This window comes from Octopus bimaculoides, chromosome 3 (genome assembly GCF_001194135.2).
Source record: "Octopus bimaculoides isolate UCB-OBI-ISO-001 chromosome 3, ASM119413v2, whole genome shotgun sequence".
In the NCBI taxonomy this organism is placed as follows: Eukaryota; Metazoa; Mollusca; class Cephalopoda; order Octopoda; family Octopodidae; genus Octopus; species Octopus bimaculoides.
The window spans coordinates 68,653,849-68,660,279 of NC_068983.1; the positions used below are offsets into that span (position 1 = coordinate 68,653,849).

The 6,431-nt window shown below is 38.7% G+C and overlaps 1 protein-coding gene across 2 annotated transcripts in view; it reads right to left on the reverse strand.

The window, feature by feature from the left end:
• Positions 1-4,463, reverse strand: part of LOC106872091 (uncharacterized) — a 30,572-nt gene extending 26,109 nt beyond the window's left edge. Inside the window, exon 1 of one of the 2 annotated variants that reach the window (XM_014918951.2) lies at positions 3,057-4,463. The gene's annotated coding sequence lies outside the window, so the exon portion shown is untranslated. Of the gene's footprint in view, positions 1-2,830 lie in introns of both variants that reach the window. The other variant, XM_014918950.2, reaches the window with a different exon arrangement.
• Between the last annotated feature and the right edge of the window lie 1,968 nt (positions 4,464-6,431).

Consider the following 6,431-nt stretch of genomic DNA (forward strand, 5'->3'; position numbering starts at 1 on the left):
TGGATGATTTGACTGAGGACTGGTGAACCAGATGGCTACACCAGGCTCCAATCTGATTTGACAGAGTTTCTACAGCTGGATGCCCTTTCTAATGGTAACCACTCCGAGAGTGTAGAGGGTGCTTTTATGTGCCACTGGCACGAAGGCCAGTCAGGCGGTACTGGCAACGACCACGCTCAAAATGGTGTATTTTACGTGCCACCTGCACAGGAGCCAGTCCAGCGGCACTGGCAACGATCTCGCTCGAATTTCTTTTCACGTGCCACCGGCACAAGTGCCAGGAAGGCGACACTGGGCACAGGGCCATCATGATTTTGCTTTTGCTTGCCCCAACAGGTCTTCGCAAGCCGAGTTCCGTGTCCAATGAAGGAGATGACGTTGGCATTAATTCTTTTTTAATCCGATAGAGTTCTTTTAAAATTACTGAACTCTCTTTCAATTTATTGGGTTCTAAAAGTTAGATTTCAAAAACTATTAAATTCAGTTGAGTTTCTCTGAATTTACTGGGACCCTTTTAAGTTTTAGGGCATCTCTTTATTTTATCTTTTATATTTTACTTGTTTCAGTCATTAGATTGTGGCCATGCTGGGGCACTGCCTTGAAGAAATTTTAGTTGAATGAATGGCCTCCAGTGGTTACTTTTTTTTAGAGCCTAGTACTTATTCTATCCGTCTATTTTGCTGAACCGCTAAGTTATGGGGACATAAACACACCAACACCGACTGTGAAGCAGTGGTGGGGAACAGTCAACAAGCACACACACATGGATTTGGTAGACGAAATCTGAAAGAAGCTCTTTCAGATTTCGTGTACCAAATCCACTCACAAGGCTTTGGTCGGCCCAAGGCTATAGTAGAAGATACTTGCCCAAAGTGCTGTGCAGTGGGAATGAACCCGAACCATGCGGTTGGGAAGTAAACTTCTTATCACACAGCCGAGATGGCAGTCAACAATAATGCATTATCCAAACAAATGTACAAGGCAACATGTCAGAAACTATCAATGTGCAGTTACCCATTAAAGTCATGAAATATGCCAAAAAGGTTTTGGGAAAAATACAAAATTGATACGAAATTATAAATTTTCTTTGTATTTAGATCATTTACAACGTTATATTTGTTTTTACAATGCCTATTCCCATAGTTTACATCTAAACAGCTGAAAATTTCAAACGCTAAATTGAAGGCCCCACTTGGTCTAAATTCGGCCTTGAGTGCAAGTCTCTATAGATTACTTAGTCATTGAGTAAGCAGTTCATTTGATCGAACTGGAATACTCATTGCCGAAATCAACAGAGAATCCATTTACATTTAATGTTTTATATGGGTATGTATGTTCGTGTGTGTTTATATATCACAGCTGCTACACGAGAACTGATGTAGTTGAATATGTGTATTCATAAACAATGCATTATACACACGCAGATATTAGAGTGTGTAATGTTATGTACTGGTTATATATGGTGGATGGTTACAAAGCGCGTTATAACAAGAAACGTTTGCGGCGGAGTTTCGGGTCAGAGCGCCCACATAAATTGGATTTTCTCCGTTTTGACGGGGATTTTTACCAATTTTTTTCCCCGAATCACGGCCTTCGAAGTGATGTGGGGGAGGGGCGTATTTTATGCAAAAAATGTTTTGAAAATTTATGAGGTTTTTTTTCATCTTCCCTGCCTCAACATTTTTCTCCGGGCCGATTTTGGCCAAAGTTTTTGGTGCTACGCACTTAAAATCCGTGGGAGAAGACTTTTCGGTTAAGAAAAAAAAAAAAATTCAAACGAAAAAGGAGATTTGACTGTTGTTTCTAGCACATCCCACGACCACCTTCCTCGGTTTTTGTCACTCTGACATGTATTGATGTTTCTCTATTTTCTTCCCATAAACACGCGTGTATATGTATGTTTGTATGATTGTGTGTGTGTATGTATGTATGTATGTATATATATATATATATATATATATATATATAATCTATTGAAACCGAAAAAACTTCATAAACTGTTACTCAATGTTTCGCGTAACCGATTATAATTACTTTAGCTACGGTATTCGAGTACTATTTTCTTCAACTTGTTTTGCACTTATGATCTCGCAGCACGCGCGTGTGAGTGTATGTATGTATGTATCTATGTATACACACACACAATCATGTGTCTCAACACGTCCACCGTCAAGGTAAAAAAAAATGCTTGTCTGTTTGCGGTGGAGGTATTCTGTGATGATCGATTTTTGTGCTTTAATCAGACTTTTGTGACTTCAAAGGTTCAAAGAGGGAGCCTCTTATATGTTCCTCGACTTACTTAAAACAGTAGCCAAACTTCCTTCAAATTGTGCTCTAATGTCTTAAATAAGGAAGTACATAGATAATAGAGCTCTAGATACGTTAAGTTTGAAAAAGGACTGAGGTGGGCGCACGGCCGGAATGTTTTTTTGTTTTTTTAAATAAATCTACTTAATTAGAGACAACTTGAATCAGAACGACAAAGAAGTGTCTAGTTGGTTGACCGACCTTCTCGAAATAGCAACCAAATTATCCTCAAATCGTATCCCCACCATGTTAATAAAAGAACGAGGACACATTAGATCAAGTAGTTCTAGATACAATATACCGGGGGAAAATAAGACAGGGTGGTCAATGTTGGAACACTTTTGATCAGAAGTCTGTTCAATCATGGTGATCCGGGGTTAAACAAGAACAACATAATATGACATACACGCATCTCACAAAGATTATCCGCGCAGTTCGTAGACAAAATCTTCCTACAGGTGTGTTTAAAGTCTGTGTGTGTAAGACAGATATCGGGAGAATAGAATAGAAAAATTTTAAATACCTGTTAATATTCGACGAAGTGTGTCACAGCTGATAACATTAGCGAACAAAGGAAGTCCTAAAAGTTGATTACCAAACACTCACTGGGAAGCTTGTTAGAGTGTGAAATTTGACACTTCCCAAACAGACAACTGATGAACTGTGGAAATCCCTTGTTCTCTCTTTTCCTCCTGTCTCATTCAATCATGACGATTTTACGTGAAAACTTCTCCAATAAACACGCTTACCTAAATTGTGATTACATCAAGGTGAGTAAACAAGTCTTCTTTTTTCTCTTTTTGTTTTTCCTCCTCCGCACTTATTCTCTTGTCACGTCTCTCCTCCTCTCTACTTTTCGTTGTATTATTCTCTCTATTACCTTCTCTCTAGGTCATTCACGTTATGCTTTTTTTTTGTTTCGTTCAGTAAAAATTTCATCTCCTGTCAGGAGTTTAAATGACCAATCCGGCTTCTCTCTCACTCGCTCTTTTTCACCCTCCCTTTCTACCTACATTCCTCTCTTACTTATCACCCCCCCACCCCGTTTCTCTTTCCACTTCATTCTAATATCTTTTTCTTAGTTACCTTTTCTCTCTTCTCCATTCATTTCCCCCTACTTTGCTCACTTACCTTCACCTATTTCTTTTTTACTTTCCCTCTCACCCTTCCTCATATTTTTTTATTTGTTAACTTCTCTCTCGCTCTTTCTCTTCCCCCTCACTTCTCCTACCTCTACTTTATCTATTATATCCTTTCTTTCTCTTTTACTCTTTCTCTCACGTTTTCTTTCTTTTCTTACATTTTCTCTTCCCCTCTCGTTTCTAGCTCACTTCCTTATTTTCCTGTTCTTTCGCACACACTCCACTTTTCTTCCCTTCTCTTCTTCTACGTCTCTTTCATTCATTTCTTTTTTCTCACACCCATTACGTGTTCTTCTCTTTTGTATTTTCTTCTTTCTCTTTTCAATCCTTCTATTTAATTCATTGCGCTTTATTTTGCCCCTCTTCCTTTGCACTACTCCTCTTATTGCTCTTTCGCTTACTCTTTTTCGTGTTTCAGTAAAGTGGTTTTCTCTTACATTTTTTTTTTTGTCTTGTTTTATTTCTTATAACTTTTTTCTTTTGTAATCTAATTACATTGACCAATACCCGCAGTATAGTGGTCACTCAGCTTCTATCCAACCAGTTCGCCCATTGTTTCTTTCCCAGTTTCGCTATCAGCATGTGCCCACTCTCTTTCTTGGCCACTCTTTCACCCACTGTCTTTTTCTCTCTCTTTTCTCCACACACACACATATATCCCTCTTTTTCTTTTTAACTCAGCCTCTACCTGTCTGTTGCTCCCTGAGAGTTTAATTATTTCTATTTGTGAATTGATCGGATGAAGAAAGAATAGTGACCAGACCTTCGTTGATCCTCCGAGGCTGGTGATACTAATGTAGTCAGCTGTTCAACTTGATCTTTTACAAAAAGAAAATGGGAGTTGTAACTCTCGAGCGTAACAAATGCTTGTTCAAAGCGATTTAGTACGACATTAAAATACTGAGGATTGTCGAGAGCAGAGATGGGTAGATCGAGTGGGTCTACTTCGAGATGGTGTGCATCTTGTTTTGAGTAAAGTAGAAACCCTAATAGAAGAGACAAGAAAAAAACAACACCTCCGCGAGCCAGTAGCCGTTATATGTTAATAGTCATGGTAAAATCGCTTTCAAAACGTTAGCTAAGGGAATTAATTCAACCGGTCTTGTGGCATGAGTTTAGATAATTCAGGTAGGAAATGAAAAAAACGTGTACAGAAAATCTTGGTGATTTGAAATTTGCCTTTTAGTGGAGAAGGATAGGACAAACTTTGCTGTTAATTGTTAGCAACTCATAAAGGGAAGGGCAAATAATTTCAAGAAATATTTATGAATAAACAGCTGCGCCGTCTCGGGTGTAGTCAGTTCTACAATACACGTCAGTCATACTAGAACATTAATGTGAATCAGCAGCCTATTAAAGGTGATGTATATTCTAACCTTGAAAGGGAATCCCAATGTTTGGGATCCAGATTATGGCAGTGTTGCTACGGCAGCGAACAGGTTGAGTCGTTAACGCACTAGACAAAATGCTTAGCGGCATTTCTTGCGGTTCTTTAGTCTCTGAGTTCAAATGCCGCTGAGGTCGACTTTGCCTTTCGTCTTTTTGGGGGGGAAGGGGGGTTAATAAAATCTTTAAAAAAACAATTGAGCACTGGAGTCAATGTAATCGATTTCTTCCTCCGCTCAAAATTGCTAGCGTTGTGCCTATTTTGGAAAAAAAAAATGAGGTGTCGAGCTGACAGAATCGTAGCGCAGCGGACAAAATGATTAGCGGCATTTCTTCCAGTTCTTTATGTTCTGAGTTCAAATTCCGCCGAAGTTGGCTTTGCCTTTCATCTTTTCGGGGTCGATGAAATAAGTATCAGTTAAGCCTTAACGTCGATGTAATCAGCTTCCCTCTCCCCATAAAAACTGCTAGATTTGTGCCAAAAATTAGAAAGCGTTATTGGAGCCTTCGAGCTGGCAGAATTGCATGCGCGTCGAACAAAATGCTTAGCGACATTTCTTCCGGCTTTTTACGTTTTGAGTTCAAATTCCGCCAAGATCGACTTTGCCTTTCATCGTTTTGGTATCGATGAAATAAGTACCAGCCAAGGACTGGAGCTGATGTTATCGACTTGCCCCCCCCCCACACTCTCCTCAAAATAGTTGGCCTTGTGCCAAAATTACAAAGAATTATTATTGTTGATGATGATGATATTGTCTAGTCCTAGCTTAGCAATGACTGAGCAGATCTGTGATGAAAAACGCTTCGACCGTGACTTAGAATGTATGAGGATGTTGAAAGGCGTCCTTTGGATATGTTCGTTATTAGACCTGTATAGTTCTTTTCGGCGGGGGCCATAAGTGCTATGGTTGTTCAGTGTGTGAGACAAGGTTCTGAATGGACACGTAGACAGAGTTAAAGAGTTACGGGTTACTTGACAGGGTAGTGGCTGTGTAGTGTATGTTTGCGGTTGTAGTATTTGAGCTGGGGAAACTAATATTTTGTCCAGATCTTAGACACGTTAATATCATAAGCCTTGAAAAGGCTTATGATATTTGTGTGTCAATGGGAAATTATTAATTACTAGAGGGACCCGTGAATATTCCACAGAATTAATGGTAAACTTATTGGGTTATTTCTGAAAACTTTATCCAAAAAACCTGAAAGGGTAGCCTGTGTCATGTCTGTATCGAAAGATAATCGTTCATCTGCTTATCATTAAAAAGTGAAGGAAATTGGAATACGATAATTACTTAATACACTTTATATATACGCTTTATAGGTAATCTTCAAGTTTAGGGGGGTAAAAAAAGTAAATAAAAATATTCAAGGGAAATAACTGAACGACTCACCATTATTATCCGTTTTCTTTTAGCTGTTTATAAATAAATCACACAAGTGCTTTTTTTTTTCTAAAACAGCATGCGACGGAATTTTTTCTTATAAAAGTTTAAAATGTTTTTTTCTTTTTACAAAACGGAAACGAAATGTTTTGCAGAAGTACCCGACGGAACGGAGCCAAAAACAACAGACAGAAAAGAAACAATTGTGCATGGA